Source organism: Mesoplodon bidens, assembly GCF_964165515.1.
Source record: "Mesoplodon bidens genome assembly, chromosome: 2".
Lineage (NCBI taxonomy): Eukaryota > Metazoa > Chordata > Mammalia > Artiodactyla > Ziphiidae > Mesoplodon > Mesoplodon bidens.
This window is the reverse complement of record NC_138177.1, coordinates 53905833-53924502: the sequence shown is the minus strand read 5'-3', so window position 1 is coordinate 53924502 and position 18670 is coordinate 53905833. Positions and strand designations below refer to the sequence as shown.

Sequence of the window (18670 nt, the reverse complement as noted above, 5' to 3'; positions counted from 1 at the left end):
TGTCTTCTGTCCTTCTGGGCCACTTCTGTCTACCATCATTACCCAAAGAACTGACTTTACAGATTCTATATGCCAGTGTGTAAGACTTGCAGTGTTTTAAGAAGTATCCCAACTTCATGATGATGATTTGGGGTCATTACTAAAGCATTCGGGATCATACATATTCTTTTGAGGTAGTTTTACAGGACAACGCACATTGGTATTTTTCTCCTATTAACAGAGTAGGAAATTGTGGGTTGATGTGCAGTTATTTCAATTAAGAAAGCAAGATATGAACACTGCTTCTCTGCTGGGGTACTTGGCACTGCTCTTTCTCGTGCTGGGACATATTTTGCGCCTTTACAGCCTTGCATCTAGGTGTCCTGATCAGACTAATGTTTGGCTTTATTGGATACGTTGACCAGTCTGATTGATATTCTGGTACATACAGGGTACTTGGTCATGGTTGCTCACCTCTGAACCTCAGCATCATCACCTGAAAAGTGCAACTAATAGCATATCCGCTTTGAGGGGTTTTTATGGATTTGGCAAGCGTCATAGTGCCTGGCACATGCTGGAGACTCAGGTGATGCAGTAATTACTCAAATGTGCATTTCCAATGGATCCCTCCCACCTGGACAGCGTGACTTAACAGCCTTGGGGGAGTAAGAGCAGGACAAACAGCAAGGGCAGCATGGGCCAAGGGAAGGAGGTGAGAACTGACATGCAGGGGGCCCTCTTGCTGGTATCACCAGAGGGCCCATAGTGAGCCAGGATGTGGGGAGAGACTGGCCGGTCAGTAAGACCAGGCCAAGAAAGGCCGTGTGAGGGGGCTTAGCTTTTACCTTGTGGTAGAGGCCATCCAAAGGAGAAAGTGGAAGATGGGCAGGTATAGACTTCTCCCTTAGGAATTGTCCTTGGGGTCTGTTTATGTCCTGGCAGGGTGCGTTCAACGAGTTGGCCTCTCCAGCACATTCTAGAGAGCACTGGCCATGTCTGACCTTCTGGAGATACAGCCCTGACCTCCTGGCCACCTCACTGAGGAGAGGGCTCATGGGGGAATCAGCTTCACTCTGCATCTGTCCACCAGTCCTGCACCCTGGACCCAGGACCACTCACTTCCAAGAGGCACATCCAGCTGCCAGAGGAAGTGACATTTCCTGACTCATCTGGCTAAGAATGAGCAGAGTATCACTGACCATTCCAGGGGAGTAGCTGCCACAGAAGATCAGGATGCGTACAAGCCATAGAAGATCAGAAGGAACAAAGGTCAGTCCACGTGGGTGTTCACATGGGCGCCTCACAGTCCCCAACAGGCCCTCGAGTTTCCCTTCCAGCCCAACACACACTCCACCTGCCCACAGTCGCCTGTGCCACCATCACACAGCCCCACAGAGCTCCAAACATCCTCAAACACACAAACTCCCTACTTATAAGCAGATGCCTGACTGTGTGCCCAGAACCCTCCTGCTCCAATATACATGCACTACAAACCCCAATAAAATCACAGCCACGGTCTTGAATACAAAAACTTACCCCCAACGGCCCCTGATAATCAAACACCTAAATCCTCATACCCCACAAAAATCCACCCAACCCCATATAACCCCTCAATGCAAACACACAAACCCTTCAACAATAGCCAAATATATTCAAACCTAACTCACATACTTCTTAATATAAGACACAGCCCCCAAAATCCAAATAGAACACATACAGTCCCCACACAGCTGTCAACATCCACGTATGTACAATGCCTCAGAAGCTGAGACAAACACAAAATACCATCAGAGAGACACAATATTTCCAACCTTCTCCTAAATACTCCCCCCAGAACACATCATGACCTCACACCCCCAATACAAACATACACCCATCTCCCTCTTGAGATACTATAAACAGCCTCTGTCATATCCCCTGATTATACACACACAGCTGGCAGCCCCAATTTACACTGACAACCCCAATCTCTGCAAATTCCTCCGCATCAAAAATACACTCCCTGAACTCTTACCCTACAGGATGAGCATGTGTATAACCCCTGCACTCTGAATACACACAGATCCAACACACAAAGCATTAAAATGCATACCCCTACCTCTTCTCAAATGCCTGCACACATAGCCTCAAAACACCCAGAAGCAGTCCACCACCCAGCCACACCATGCTACACCAACCGTACACTCACAAAGTCACTCATGCCCCTCATCTCTCCCCAGATCACACATACACAGTCTCTACACAGCTTTACTATTACCCCAAACCATCCTATACCCTAAACATACATCCAAGAGTTCCCCACACAGCCCTAACCGATGATAGAGGCAGCTCTACCAGGGGCATCATGGTACCCTGAACGGGCAAATGCCGCTGAGGTAAGTGCCTCCTATGTTGCTGCATTTCTTGCTGCTGTTGCAAATCATCCCTTGACCCCACCCAGGCTGACTGGGACACCCTAAACAGGAAGTGGCAGCATAGGAGTCAGGAAGAGGAAACTCCATTCCAGGTGTTCCCTGTCACCATCCATTGCACCGAAACATCGGATGACCAGCATGAACAAGAAACAGAGACATGTAACTATACCATGATAGAAAGGCAAATATTTCTAGAAAAAATTTGTCCAAGGGAAGGGGGAGAAGGGTGCTCCCCCTAATTATAAAGCCATGCTGTTACAATTCAAAGAAACGTCAGATACAGTCCAACAGGCATGGGGCTGCATCCATGTTGTAGCTGGATACGAAAAAGATAATTTTTCTGAAGCCCCAAATCTCGCACATGGGCCCCGCTGCCCCATTGGCCAGGAACCCAGCAGAGGACGCTTAAGGGATATAGGGACTTCTGGGACCCTTACCGGTCTCCACCAAGGGGTGGTGCCATCACACAGCTCCATCCTTCATGAGATGACTAACAGACCTCGCTGTATTGGCAGCTCTGGAGATCGGGGGTCCCTAATGACGTAAACTCGAGACCGCCCAAGCACACGTTGGAAATTTTTGCTCAGGCGCTGCAGACTCTTCAGGAGACTGGAGTGATGGGCAGCTGTCACCTCTCCGAATCCTGTACCCTGACCTCTGCCAAGGCCTGTGCCTTAGGGACCTGGCAGATCCCTGGAGCGTGGCCCTCCTCTGGCACACTTGCCCATATACTTCTCTAATTATCCGTGGGACACACATCAACAACTTTTCTTATGGCTCTCATTGGCAACTGGAGCTCAAATTACAGTGCCTCCTGGGAACCCCTCCAATTATAAGCAAGGGCCACACTTTAGATTACAAGGCATAGTAGTCAGGGGAGTAGAAAGCATTCAACTTCCATTGAATGTCACTACTGAAACAATCTTTATTAAAAATCTTTTAGGGGTGGTAGCCCCTCTGGCCCCACCCTTTCCCGTTACAGCTATGGATGCCTTGATATACTGCAACGCCATTTGGAACAAACCCAAATTCCTGGCCTTCCTGGTGGAAGCTGAAATTGGGAGCCCATAAGACTGCCACCTAGGACAGTAAATATCCCCCAATAACATGTATGACAGGGGGCTATGGGATTGCAGCCCATAATTCAGAATTTATGAAAAAAAGAAGTCATTAAACACACCATTTCTCCTTTTCAATTTCCCCATTTGGCTGCTGTTAAAGCCTGCTATTAATCAGTGGTGCCTTATAATCAACTACTGAAATATAAATGCTGATCCCCACTCTTAAGGCTCCCATTTCCAACACTGTCCAGTTCATTAAGGATATCCAAAGGGCTCCAGGGAATTACTTTGCTGTGACAATCTAGCTATTATGTTCTATTCAGTACCAGTTATTAAGGAGTCCCAGCTGCAGTCTACTTTTACTTCAGAAGGCACCCAGTATGTTTTAACCTGTCTGCCTACTGGCTATCTTAACAGCCCAGCTATTGCCCACAGTCTTTGATGGCAAGACCTGGTGTCCCCTTGCACCGTCTGGCACTATACTGATGTTCTAATCCAGAGCCCCTCAGGAGACTGGTGCACAAGGCCCTAACATGGTTGGTGACCCATCTATAACATACAGGTGGGCTATTTATTGCCCCACATAAAATTCAAGGGCTGTCCACAACTATTAAATTTCTGGGCATTAACTGATCCTCTAAAAGCCAGGAAATTCCTCTTGCAGCTAAACCTCAGCTGTTAACTATTCAGCCCCCCAACACACTATAGCAAGCCCAACACGGCTTACTTAGGTCTCTCCACACTTTGGAGGCAACAAATACCACACTTGTCCATCATTCTTAGACCCATTTATGCAGCCATGTACAAACCCTCCATAGTTTACTGGCGAAGAGCTAAACAATAAGCTTTATAGCAGGCACAAAGCTCAATTAGTCAAGCTCTCCCACTGGTTCCCCCTGGCTGCTCCTTCTGGGCTGAGAATGGACTATGTGTCCCGAAGCCTTTGGACTAACACAGCTCCTCCTAGCTGCCTGTGGGCTTCTGCACCAGACGGCTGCTCTCTACACCACTACACCCCCTCAGAACCGATCTGGGAACTGGTTCGTTGGTTTTGGTCTTGGTTTTGTGTGCACTGATGCCAGAATTTGTTTGCGTCTTTTGCGTTTTGGTGTACAAAATGGGAAGTACAAAATGGGAAATACTCCATCTACCCTGAAGGAGAGCCCTTTGGGGCCTATAGTAGATAAATGGGTGTAACATATCCCTGAGCCTATGACTAAGAAAGACATGGTATACTATTGTAATAGGGTGTGGACCCAAAATATAGGATCAGAAGGGCGGTAGCCCCTAAATGGCTCACTCAATTTTTATAGGATCTCGCTAAAGTTAGAAGTGTTTTGCAAAACAGCAAGCTGCACCGGCAGTTCTTCCAACTGCCCACCCTCCCCCCATGCCGCCATCATATTCACCACCTCCTGTTTCCCCTACCCACGGGGATCAAATAGAAGTTTCTGTGTTAACCCCCAGAGGACAGGAGCCTGATTTAGTATCACCATCGAAGACTCCACAGGCCACCCAATTTGCACCGGGAGCCACATCCACAGCAGGGCAAGTTCCCTTGTGCGGACATCCTATAAGAGGCCAGGGGACTCCCTTGGACTTGAGGCGTCCGATTCTAACTGCCCCACAGGAGCCCCAGGGAACTTTGACAGTGGGGAACGAGTTGATTGACTCTCCAATAGATACCACTCCCCAAACCCTCCCTGTTTATCTTAAGAGGCTTGTAAATATTAAACAAAGGGGAAACAAAGTCATCCTAGGAAAAACTTGCCTGTATCTTTGAGATGCAAACGTCCTTTCTGGTCTTCTCAGGAACTCTCATCTCTGCCATCTTTTTAAAATGCACCTTTTTGAAAGAGGGTAAAGTAATTTAGAAACTGACTTATCAAGGATAAATAAAAAAACCTGTGTCTTTTCTGTAAAAATTCAGCCATCTAGACAAGTGAGTTTGATTTGTTCCATCTGCCAGAAACCTAATTTGAATCCAACCTCTTTTTGTAAACTGATGGGCTTCACATGGCTGTACCTGACTCAGTGCTGAAATTCTGAAATGACAACCATGACGTCTCTGTATGTTTGTGTCCTTGTATGTGTCTTTGTCTTTGGATAACATTGCTGAGGTTGATTTGTGGATGAGCTCTATTTAATTGGCTTAAAGAAAAGTATGCACTTACACACCAAACTATTCTAAATACAAGAGAAACTGAGCTAAATGACCTTCAGGTTCATGTGAACTGGGAAATATTCAGTATTAATTAAGACCTGGTATTAACGTTCATTTGTTGATCTAATTAATATAGACATACTGTTAGAGTCATCAACATTAAGTATAATACTTTTAGTGTGCCTAGCTTTAATATAAGCTAAATAAAATCTTGTTATATTTGTTGCAAATTTGTCAGCAAGGAAATAACTTGATGTGAAGAAACTTTTAAGGAAAGAAAAGGCAAATGAGATAAGAGCTTTAGGTGAACTTCTTAAAATACTTATCTTTTAGGAAGATCTATCTAAAATTAATCTCTCCAGGTATTTGACCACTTGAAAGTCAGAATTGTGCTAAAGTAAGTGACAGGACGTTTATGGAAAGTGGACCCTGAAAAAAAGAGTTCTGTACGTGGTCAGGACTAAGTTTAAAATAAGTTTAATTGAGTAAATACATTTTAAAAGTAAGCTGGTGCACAACTTGAATTTCGCTTTTCTCTCTGTTAAGAAGACAAGGTTTCTTAAGATTTTGGACTGCCTTTGATACCAGATTTTAAGTTTTTCTACCTTTTAAGAGATCTGTTCTGTACTTGCCTTTGAAATCTTTTATTGTTACTTTGGCTAAGTGAATAACTATTGTTTCACAGTGACATGTGACCCTATCTGACTGTTTTAAACTCTTTTCTTATTTTTTTGACAAAACTTCCCAAATCAAACTATAATGAAGTTCCTTTGACCTCTAGCTAACTTTGGGGTGCTTCAAAGGGCCCTTGAAACACCCCAAAGAGAGATATTAACTAATTAGGTTGAATTACACGGGAAGTGTTGTCAAATAAGCAATAAATCTTCTTAGGTTATATTGTATGCCAAGTGACACAGGTATTCTACAGATTATATGGAGTTCCTAAAATTTGGTATGTCCTGGTAAAATGTTACCACTCAGAATTCTCTTTATTATCTGAAAGTGTTGCATGTCACCGCAGTAACCACGTTACTTTGTCAATTGCACTGTCATCAGATTTAAACGTGCCTTCTTAAGTCTTTCGCCATTGTAGACAGTTATGGTTTCACTCTGATGCCTTTGCAAAAATGCTTCCTCTTCAAGAAGATTTATAGAAAGGACCTTTGGATAAATACAAGTTTCTGATTTTCAAACCATAAAGGTGAACTGGGTAAGAACTTGAAGAATTCTAATGGGAAACCTGATGGCTTCATAAAGCTGTTAACAAAAATGATTAGTTGCACATGCCTGGGTAAAAGGGTTATAATTATGGTTATAATTTTGGTTATAATTTTTATGGTTTCTATCTGAAAAATGACTGTTTTAAATCTGTGTTTTCCAGGTGTAAGCAAAACGCTCCCCTTAAACTAATTATGACTTACAGTAATTTGTTAAATTATACCCTTGTAAGCAGAATTGAAACATTTATCTTTTTCTCTCTACATGGGTGGTCCTGCCAGTAGCATATGCTTGTCTCGAAGATTAAGCCATGCATGTCTAAGTACGCACTGCTGGTACACTGAAACAGCGGATGGCTCACTAAATCAGTTATGGTACCTCTGGTCGCTCGCTATTGCTATTGGATTACAAGTAGTTATACTGATCATTGTTCTTTGTTTCCAGATTGTTTGCTCTTTGTGTCTCCCTGCTGTACTGTGTCTTTGTTAACGGTACTAGCTGCATTACTTATATCCTGTCTACTTTATAAGATTGGTGTCTCTTCCAGTCTCTTACCCAGTATGTAACCAGGCCTCCAACAATACTTCAATGGCTAAACATCTTGAGGAAATAGACCACATTTATAACATGAAATAATTGTAATAGTGTGATTCTAGGTACAAGAAAAAGCAACAAGGGAAAATGTCTCCTGGATCATAATTAGATAGAGGATCCAGAAGATCTTTAATTATCAATAGGGCCTAATCCAAAAACTAGCACCTGGAGTGGCATAACAAGAATTCTCCCCTGACCTGGGATGAGCCTCCCAGTGCCGTGGGACAAAATTTGATCCTGAAATGTCTCCCAAATATTGGTCAAAATCCTGACCAAGGGCTTCCCCGGTGGCGCAGTGGTTGAGAGTCCGCCTGCCAATGCAGCGGACACGGGTTCGTGCCCCGGTCCGGGAGGATCCCGCATGCTGTGGAGTGGCTGGGCCCGTGAGCCATGGCTGCTGGGCCTGCGCGTCCGGAGCCTGTGCTCCGCGGCGGGGGAGGCCGCAGCAGTGAGAGGCCCGCGTACAGCAAAAAAAAACAAACAAAAAAAATCCTGACCAAGAGGAGAGGATCTGAGAAATGGAATATTTCCTCACACATCAGTCATTAGCGACTACAGCCCCCCAACGTGAGCCGGTGAGCCCTGACGAAACTCAGGATATGAGAATATAGGATACAGGCCCCGGATAGCTGAGGTACATATCAAATGACTGATTTCAGTGAGCCCAGACTCTTGCATCTTCCCGTACATAGAAAAGTGCTAAATTCCTTAACTTGAGATGCTGCCTCCCAGGCTTGAAGCCCTCAAAATTCCCATCAAAGCGATCATAACTCTCAACTTTTAGGCTGAGAATATTTTTTTAAGGCTACAGGTGTAAAGGACACACTTTCCAGAGAGGAACAAAAAAAACAAAAACCCAACGTTTGGAACATTGGCACCAATGGTGGACACTCCCGGAAAGATCCATCTGACGAAGCAATTAGAAGGGCCGTCACCCCCTTTTATCCACAAGACTGTGGGATGGACATTGACAGTAGGGAATTGTAACAGGGAAGAGCCAAATCTGACTACACGTTGGATCTGTTCCTTTTACTTTAACCTTTGCCTTCTGCTGCTTTTGTTCACTAAAAGGATACTGTCTGTACCTGTACATAATGGCCTGCCTCGGGGAACCCTGTCGCTCTGTCTGAATGTTAAACCAAAGTGCCTTTGTTCAGGGAAACATATGGACTCCTTCCACCTGTGGATGGCTACAATTAAGAAGAAATTAACACATCTCCTCCCCGAGGCTGGCCATTCGAGGGGCTATTCACAAAACCTATGGCCTTCTTACTTTACCTCCTCATCTCCTCCCCATCTCTGTATTATAAAAGAAACGGGCACCCAAACCCCGATAAGATGGTGATTTTGAGACTTTACTCTGCCATCTTGTCGGTCTGCTGGCTTTCCGAATAAAGTCATATTCCTTGCCTCAACACCTCATCTCCGATTTATGGCCTGTCGTGCGGCAAGCAGAGCAAGCTTGGACTTGGTAACATCTTTACTCAGGACACGGTATCACAAAATGGGACACTGTTTTCTGTTTGTTTGTTTTGTTTTTGTTTTGGGCCGCACCATGTGGCTCGTGGGATCTTAGTTCCTCGACCAGAGATCCAACCCGCGCTCCCTGCAGTGGAAGCTCGGAGTCCTAACCAATGGACTACCAGGGAATTCCCATGGGACACTGTTACCTTGCAGTCATGGCCCTCACCTTTGTGAGACAGAGGTAGTAGTGTAGCAGGATTGAGAACGTTGTAACGTTTAAAGATTAGGTGGTGAAAGCAGGATTTCACAGGAAGTTAATCTAGTGATACTTGCAGAGAAATGTTGTCAATTCAGCGTTAAGAAGACTGTGGACAATGTGTGGAGTTTGCAAATAAACTTCATTTTCTAGAGTCAAACCTGCCAAGGCTGCCACTAAACTTGCAGTTGTGGCTATAACCTTAAGACAACCGAGACAGGCAAAAGCAACTGAATCAAGTTGTATGCTATAACAGGCAATAGGTCTATGTTTACTACCATGCTCACACAGTTCTGCGCGGCCTGATTATGCCTTTCATGCACAAATAAAGTAAAAGGTTCTGAATAACCTAAAGTTAATCTATTAAGTAGAGATCTCTTTTCGAACTTAAAAGGGCTAATATACTTTGCCTCCAGTGGCGATCTCACCTTAAAGTATCCGGATCGGGCTTCCCTGGTGGCGCAGTGGTTGACAGTTCACCTGCCGATGCAGGGGACACGGGTTCGTGCCCGGGTCCGGGAGGGTCCCACATCCCGCAGAGTGGCTGGGCCCGTGAGCCATGGCCGCTGAGCCTGCGTGTCTGGAGCCTGTGCTCCGCAACGGGAGAGGCCACAACAGTGAGAGGCCCGCGTACCGCAAAAAAAAAAAAAAAAAAAAAAAAAAGTTTCCGGATCAACCTGAACCTGATCATTTGGGTAACCCTAAGGCAGGCAGCTCTTGCAGTGCTTGTTTTAGCCTTATAAAAACCTGCTTATGTTTATCTTCCCAAGCAAAGGGTTCAGGAACTAAATCTTTAATAAGTTCATAGAGTGGAAGAGGTAACAGAAAAATTTGGAACCCAGAGCTTGCAATAACCAGCTAAACCTAGAAATCCACAATGCTAGCACTTAGTTGTGAGTCTAGGAAGTTCCTGTATCAGCCTAATTCTCTCTGGAGATAGCTGAATTCCTTCAGTGCTTAGATTACGTCCTAGGTAATGAACAGCGTCTATGGATAATTGTAATTTTTCCTTTGTGTTCTTTCTCAGCTAACTGTTGCAGCAAATAAATGGAATCTTTTATGAAAGCCTTATGGAATCTTTACAGTAGCTGAGTACAGCAGGAGGTTATCTCCATATGGTAAAAAGGCTGATTTCTCAGGGAACTAGAGGGTTCTTAAATCTTGGTGAAGTACTTGGGAGGAAAAAAGAAGGGGTCCCAGTGAACCCTTGAGGCATAAAAGTGCAGGTATATTGTTGATTGTTCCAAGTAAAGGCATGTAGATATTGGCTGTTGGGCCTCCGGGATGCTGAAGAAAGGTGAACAAAGGTCTCCAACAGTAAACCATTTCAAGTCAGTTGAAGCTTGTGACAGAACGGTGGCTAGGTTTGGAACAACAGGAAAACAGGGAAAAACTATTTTTATTAACAGCTCCCAAGTCCTGGACAAATCGCCATCCTGCCAGGTTTCCAACCAGGCAAGATTGGCATGCTGCAGGGACGAGTACAGGAATGATTACCTCCTGGGCAATTAAGTCTTCTACAATAGCTATGAGACCTTGTATGACCGCAGGCTTTAATAGCTGTTGAGGAAACCTAGGGAGAGGTTTAGCTACATCTATCTGAATCTTCATAGGTTTGTATTTTTTTATTCTTCTGATGTTAACACTGTCAGAAGTAGCCCCCCAAATTGCAGGCATCTCCATCCAATTAGGGAACTTTTGTTGAACTTCCGCTTTTATGTCCAGGACAGATTGTAAGGAACATAAATGATCAGGTTCAGTCAGATCAGGAAATTTTAAGGTGAGATCTCCACTGGAGGCAAAATGTACCGACCCTTTTAAGTTAGAAAAGAGGTCTCTACCGAACAGATTAACTGGGGCTATATTGCATAGCAAAAAGGAATCTTGGTTGAGATAAAAATTCTCTCTGAACTGTATTAGGTACTCCCACTATGGAAACATCCTCTTTACTCAGAGGGACCTGTTGTTCTTTGAGGGTGGGATTTAGAGTAGAAAGCACAGCTCTGGATAGGGCTAGGGGTAGGGTGTTAAAGGGTTAGGTAATTATGTTTACAGTTAGGGTTAGAGTTTAATGTAGATTTCAAAGTAAAATATGAGAGTGGGGTTTAAAGTAGAAAGCATAGCTCCAGTATCAACTAAAATTTGGCAGTTTTTCATTATATTTTCCTCTGGGCTGTTTAAGGTCATTGCTGGTAACAGTTGACCAGAGAACCTCTGGAGTTCTGCCAACTAGGGGAGAGGGTCATGGGGGGCCCTCCCTGTGAGACAGATATGAGAGCATTTGTGAAGAGTTTGCATAGGACCTTTGAGGACACCTCTTTTTCCAGTGTCCTCACTGATTACAAATGAAACATCAACTTTGGGTCATCGAATTGATCATGGACCCCTAGGAGGTTGTAATGGGGGAGGCCCAGGTGTTATTTTGTGTCCCTTGCCTTAGAGCTGTTGTAACTGTAAGGCTATGAGCTTGGTGGATTTCTGTTTGTGATCTTGCTCCAGGGTCCTTTCAAAATGCTCCGCTATAGTCACGAGTTCAGTGAGGCCTAGAGCCTCCCACCCTCTTTTCTGCCCTTTTATCAATCCACTAATCTCAGAAGATAATCCATTTACAAAGAGGGCAGTTAAAGCAGGCTGAGTGGTCTTTTTATTCCTTGGAACACCAACTGCTGTAAAAAGAGAGCTGCCAAACTGGCTCTAAAGTCTTCCACAGATTCACCCCTCTTTTGTTTGTACGAGTGAATAATAGATCGATCATTATTAGGCCAATTAATAAGAGACCAAGTGTGAGCAGGGAAGATTTTAGGAATAGCTTATAAAAGGTTAGTTGTTATTCTGCAAGCCTTTTTACGTTGAGGATCTTGAATATCATCCTAGGGATTATGTCATTTTGCTTCCCACATCCATTCTGGGATTTCACCCAGTCCTACCAACATGTGTACAAGCGGATAAAGATCTAGCAGTTTGGGGACATACGCCCTGACAGTGACTCTAAATTCTTCAAAAAATGTTGGGGTTTCCTCCCTAGGTTTAGAGAATTCTTTGACTACAGCTCTCAGTTCAGTCTTTGACCAAGGGGTAAAGGACACCTGAGGGGGCTCACCTGCAACCTCAGGTAGTTTTACTTTAAATGGCAATTGTTAAATATTCTCTTTGGGATAGAAAAGTATTTCAGACAGGAAATGAGTAACACAAGAGTCCTCGGGTGACAACGGAAAGGGGGGGACAGTAGGAGGTACGTCTGCAGTCACATCCGTCCTACGGTCTTTTGTTTCAGGTACCTCTTGTCTCTTTAATTTTTCATTAGCTTTTTGTTCTAAGTCTCTAAACGAAGCTATTTTGGAATCTTGAAACCTTCTGTGAACTTTTACATACCAAGTAAAGCAGGCATCTCATTCTCCCTGTGCAATCTGTGAACCCTTGCTCTCTAGTGTTTTCCTTAAATGAACAATCTTGTCTAACTGGAACATGCCCCACAATGACCACTGTAATTCTAGATTAATATTAGTATAATTTTGCCATCTTTCTAAATATCTACAACCTCCAGGACCATAGTTCTTAAATATAAAATAAGCAGGTGTGCCGGAAGCTGGCATTCTCAACTCTTTGGCGATAAAAGATCTCATTTCCTTAGCTAGCCTTTGTCAACCCAAAAGAACACACAAGAAAACTGTGCCTTAATATATCAGCAGTAACAAAGAGATGTTACTATGTCCTGGACAAAAGAAGGCCTGGTATGCACCACCACCAATTCCCAGGGATCCTTGAACGGAGGAAAAAGATCCAACTGGCAAATCCCAAGGAATGGGGACTGCAAACTGATTCCAAACAAAATGGAGAACTATAGCCGCCACCAACAGCTCCAAGCATGGAAACTGGGGGCTGATTCCAAACAGATGGGCAAGTGCAGACTACACTGTCAGCAGTGCCCAGTGTGGAATCCAGGGAACAAAATTAGGGGCTACGGTTTACCACTCAAAAATATACTGGCAATAACCAAGAGATGTTACTGTGTCCTGGGAATTTCCATCTGAAAGGCTAGGGGTTTGGCCTCAGGGAGAATCCTCTACCAGCCAAACTGACCTGCCCTGTAAAGGAAAGCCAATTAGATTGGGAGCACAAACGCAAAGAGAATGGAGCTCAAACCAAGAGGAGCTTACCAACAACCTTCAGGAATGGCCAGAAAGACAGTGAACTCAAAGGAGTTGTGGGCACCACACCTGTTTCTCCTTGTCCCAAATGTTATCAGAAATTTGCTTCAGATCCCATCACTGCCACCAATATATTTACCTTTTTCTTTTTAAAAAGATAAGCATTTAATCATAAAATCATCTTGTTAGCAGTAGCAATCATAAGAGTGGATTTTAGAAAAGTGCACATACATATTTTTATACAGAACATTTCTGGAGGGATACATATTAAACTGTTAGTGGCCACCTCTGCATGCCACCAATGTATTAAAAAACAAAATTTAACTGAGTAAATTGGAAGACTTACTTTGAATTTTGAATAAATTGGCTTTATTAAACCATTCATGAATCAGGCAGCATCTCATCTGATAGAAAGGGAGATACTCCAACGGGTTACACAACATGGAAGGCTTTCTTTTTTTTTGGCCATGCCACATGACATGTGGAAATCTTAGTTCCCCCGACCAGGGATCGAACCCATGCCCCGTGCATTGGAAGCGTGGAGTCTTAGCTGCTGGACCACCAGGGAAGTCCCAGAAAGCTTGTATAGTAAGGAGGGTGGGACAAGGAAAGAAAGTCATCATCAAGGGAAAAAATGAAAGTTCACTGGAGGAAAGTAAAACTTCAGGTGACAATGGCGTCTCATTGGCTAAACTGCGGAATTTTCTATTAGCTATTTCTATTTTCTATATCTTGTTGCTGGCCAGGAAGGAAGTCTTCCCTCCTCCAGCTGGGGTAGTAAAGGGGTTGCACTTCCTCTTTGGGGTCAGTAAATGACCTCTTCCTGTGGGGGTAATTGATGATGAGGGACACGGCATGGGAGCTCCCTCTATGGGCCTTCCAGACTCCAATTCTAGTGGAGGCTTCCTTTTGTTAACATTCACAGCATGTTTTATTGGCAGGAGGAGTCACAATGAGAGAGAAAAGGCCACAAGACTCACCATAAAGAAGGCGCAGAAATGCTTGGGTGGGTCCAAGGGAGGCACAAGGTGGCTGTGGGGTCAGCTGGTGGCTACAGTGATCACATGGTTCCCTCTGATGGGTTTGCAGCTTGATGTAGAATAGTGAATAAAAGGGTCAGTTCATCCTATCAGAGAAACATGAAACTGAGATAAGCTTCCCACTGCTAGAAGCATCTTGAGCCTTCAGAAAAGAACAGAGAACATGTCTAAAGGGTTTGGGAACATCAGAGCCATATCTCCTCAGAGTGGGACGCCCCAGGCTCTCCAGGTCTCAGTCCCCAACTCTCCCTCAGTGACAAAGCCTCCCTACCTCTGTCCTTGTAAGCTCAGTGATCCCTAGAGGTCCTGCCTATCCGTGAGGTCTTAGGTTTCCATGAGACAGGTTGGTTGAGACCTAGTGATACAGTTGACCAGCCTGATATGCAACAGTTCCCACCACCCTGGGGCAGTTGGGCTCAGGGACACATGGCTCTGGACCCCATGTGGAGGGTGTCCTTGTACGTCAGCTGTGCCACAGAAGAGCCAGTAACGCCTGTAGCTGTCCAACTGATTCTCAGGGGGTTTTCCTGGGAGAGCCCTTGGTCATCTGACCTCCTAGCCAGGAAGCCCCATGACTTTCTGATTGCTGCCTGTCACGCCAACAACACACCTGTGAAGGTTCTGCTCTGCATGGCCATCTGTCCACCAGGCCCCTCCTTCTAGGGACCCAGATGCTAGGACCACACAAATGCTGAAGGAGTGTCCACCTGACTAAGGTACAGACACCCCTGTATCCATATGCATGATTTCTACTGGGAATCAACAACATTTATGGGGATTCTCTGGCCCTAAAGAACAGACCAACCTGATAGGAGCAATGCAATGATTCACAATTACCAGGGTCAATGCACATATACAAAGGCCCATAGCCCCAGATGCCCCACTCACAATTCACATAAGTGTCCCATACATACCCACCGATGCCCAAATATTCTTGCTTCATACATACATACATCCAAACATGCATATCAGTGGTACGCTGGCAAGTGATTGATAAAAAGCTCTCCGAGAAAGGCGGGAAAGACTTCACTTATGGTATCTACATGGTATAAATATTCCCAGCATGACCAATTTCAAGCTACCCACCTGACATCACTAAACACAGAGCTGGGAAGAGATATGCACCATTGACTCTCCCAAGATACTATGAACCAGTTCCAGCACATCCCATACCTTTTCCTGTGAATATCTGCACAGAATCCACTTACACCCCAAGTAGAACCCTCAACTCCCACCACAGATATATAACCAAAAAGATACCAGATATACATATGTGTTTGTACATATACATATATATATATATATATATATATATATCCTGAACACACACGTGCATTTCTACCCTCACCCTGAATAAATACACAAACAGACCACCTCTTACTACCTACATTTTTACAGATGAAACCTTACTCACCCTGGATATTCACATTCCACTCTTACAACTATATATACACACACAACATGGGCCTGAAAACAAACATGTGCAACCAATATGCCATCCAGATGTACACACTGAGTACCTAAACACACAGGCTCACCAAGTACACAACTGTCTCATGTGCAACCCCAAAAAAGACCCATATGCAATCCCACAGCCCTAAAATACATAGACTCCAGGATTCCTGCACACACACAGAACCTACACAGTCTACTGGTTTCCAAACACACAAACTAAACTCTCACATCTCGCAGAATACATACCCAAAAAGCCCCAGGATCTCAAAAACACACACAGACACAAATAACCTGTACTTATCAAATACAGCTGACCCCTGAACAACTTGGGGGTTAGGGCGCCAACCCTCCATGCAGTGGCTCTGCATCCATGGATCCTGTAGTAGTCCTGTAGTAGTTACTGAAAAAGAAATCCACTATAAGTGGACCCGTGTGGTTCAAACCCGTGTTGTTCAAGGGTCAACTGTACATATAAGTCCACCTCACTAATACTGAGAACACACATACAAGCAACACCACTAAATTCTTCAGGCATTACCTTTTGAAATAGACACATAGAGGACTCTAATCCTCCTGATACACTCACAAATCACAAATACACACACCCACAAACTACTCATGAGTATACACCCCAAATGCTCAGACACACTCAAAACAGAAAAACACCGGCAACCTCTGCACTCTTACTAATATACATACACAATTCTCACACACCTATGGACACACACATGCAAATATTCCTAACCCCTGATCATATGGATCCCCTCCCAAACACTATACATTATGCTACCTCTCCAGAATACAAGCTCCCCACCACTACCCCAACATATAAACTGTATATGTGTGTGTGTATATATATATTTCTACCCTCACCCTGAATATATAGACAGACCACCTCTTACTCCTACCAAACACATGTATAAACACCCTAGCGTTCTCCAGAGAAATACACTTTGAATACTCCTAACAACTCCATACCTTATGATCAAACTTTGATAATGCATGCACCTGATGACGGACACGCACACGGATTAGAATACACAAGTAAGATACATGGAAATATCTCCAGCAAACCATTTATGAAACAACTTCCATATATCAAATTATCCCTAGCTATCAGGAGCCAGCTCACACATATGCAAGTACTAACAAATACCCGTATCACATATTTCTAATACATATAAATGCAATTGTCCATCTTCCCTGTAGAAACGTAGAACCCCACCTCTCTATCAGATACACATATACTCACTTCCCAAAATACATAAGCCTAAGAGGCTCCTACTGAAAATTACAAATGCACAGCCTCAGCAAATATTCCTCCAAGTGGCCATGCCCCTTGAATACACACACAAACTCATTTAACACACAACTCTCCACAAGTCCCAAATAGAACCACAATTACCCAGTACACTACATATAGGCAATAATGTCACCCTATACGCCCTTTGTTCCAAATACACATACAGTACCACACTACTGGCGTATACATAACCCTACATTCCCAACCTCTCACACAGAATTAACTCTGCCATCTTGCAGAATACAGGATCATACAAACACAACATACCTACACATTCAACATCCACCAGCCCCATAAAAGAGTCACAGACTTGCCCTCTACACATCCAAATTTTCATAGACAGCTCCTGAAAATGCACACCCACAAACACCCCATAACCATACAACATGCCCTGAATACACAAATGATCAGCCTACATTCCCCAAATATACAAAATAAACAGACTGGACACCCAAAGTAATATACACCATTACTTTTCCTGACATTGCCCTTATGCATATGCAGATAATCCTTCCAAATCCACCATGAGACACACACAAATCCCCAAAATCATGGGTGAAAAAAACACATGTAAACATATTCCCCAAACACCAAATTACAAACACCTAACCACCAACTCCTTGAGTATGCCTGCGTCACATCTCAACACCCTCCAAATACAACACTCACTCTTACACACTTTCACAAAAACACAGGCATGACCTCCCTTCAAACACAAATATCCACGGACAAAACCAACCCACACATTTGACTACCTATCAGATTCCCACCAACCAATTAAATATGTACAGACCCCATCTATGCTTGCAAATCAATCATGATTTGACACCAGACTACAAATACATGTTTATTACCACATTCAGCAAAGTTGCTCGCATCACTGACAAAAGAATGCAGTTTGAACATAAGTGTTGACTGATGTTTTTTTGATAAGAAGGAAGACACTAGTGAAACGATGGGTGTGTTCCTTCCATCTTCACTCATTTTCCAATCACCTGAGCTACACCTTCGAAACCAGATGAGGGTTTTCAACTCGCAAGAACTTCCCTCTAGCTTTTGTACTCTTCACAACGCGCAGACTAGAACGGCACCTGTTTAATAGCTCGCACACGCTATTTACCCCCCACTGTAGGCCCCGCAATCACTGAACCCTTCGTGCAGCCGGCTCCCCAGTGGTGCCAATAATCCTGGGGTAAACATCTCAAGGGAATCGAGCTCTATGGGGGCGTGAATCCACATTGTGGGGAGTCTCCTTCCAGGGACAAGGGCACAAATAACCCACAGGGTGAACAACAGCGCAGAGCGGTGACACCTGAGGGGTGAAAAGTCCCCGTACCCCTTACCTCAGGATTCCTGTAATTGACTCTAGAGGCCGCCATGACAGGCCCCTCCCCCGCCGGACAGCCATTGGGGCCCCACCCTCCGCGCTCGCGCATGCGCTCCTGTCTTCCGGAGCAAACTGCCCCAACAGACGCCGGGAGCCATTGCAGGACGGCGGTCCGCGTGCCCGAGAGCCCCGCCCCAGTGGGCGTGCACAGGCGTGCGCGGGCGTGCAGGCGCGGGGTGCGCGGGCC

At 44.5% G+C, this 18670-nt stretch overlaps 1 long non-coding RNA gene across 4 annotated transcripts in view; it reads right to left on the bottom strand.

The window, feature by feature from the left end:
- Positions 1 to 5229: 5229 nt before the first annotated feature.
- Positions 5230 to 18670, bottom strand: part of LOC308610661 — a 279944-nt gene continuing 266503 nt past the window's right edge. For 3 of the 4 annotated variants that reach the window (XR_014014600.1, XR_014014601.1, XR_014014602.1), the window contains 3 exons: positions 14279 to 14424; positions 9121 to 9259; positions 5230 to 5300 (listed from right to left, as the gene is read on the bottom strand). This is a non-coding gene — a long non-coding RNA (uncharacterized lncRNA). The remainder of the gene's footprint in view (positions 5301 to 9120; positions 9260 to 14278; positions 14425 to 18670) is intronic. The other variant, XR_014014603.1, reaches the window with a different exon arrangement.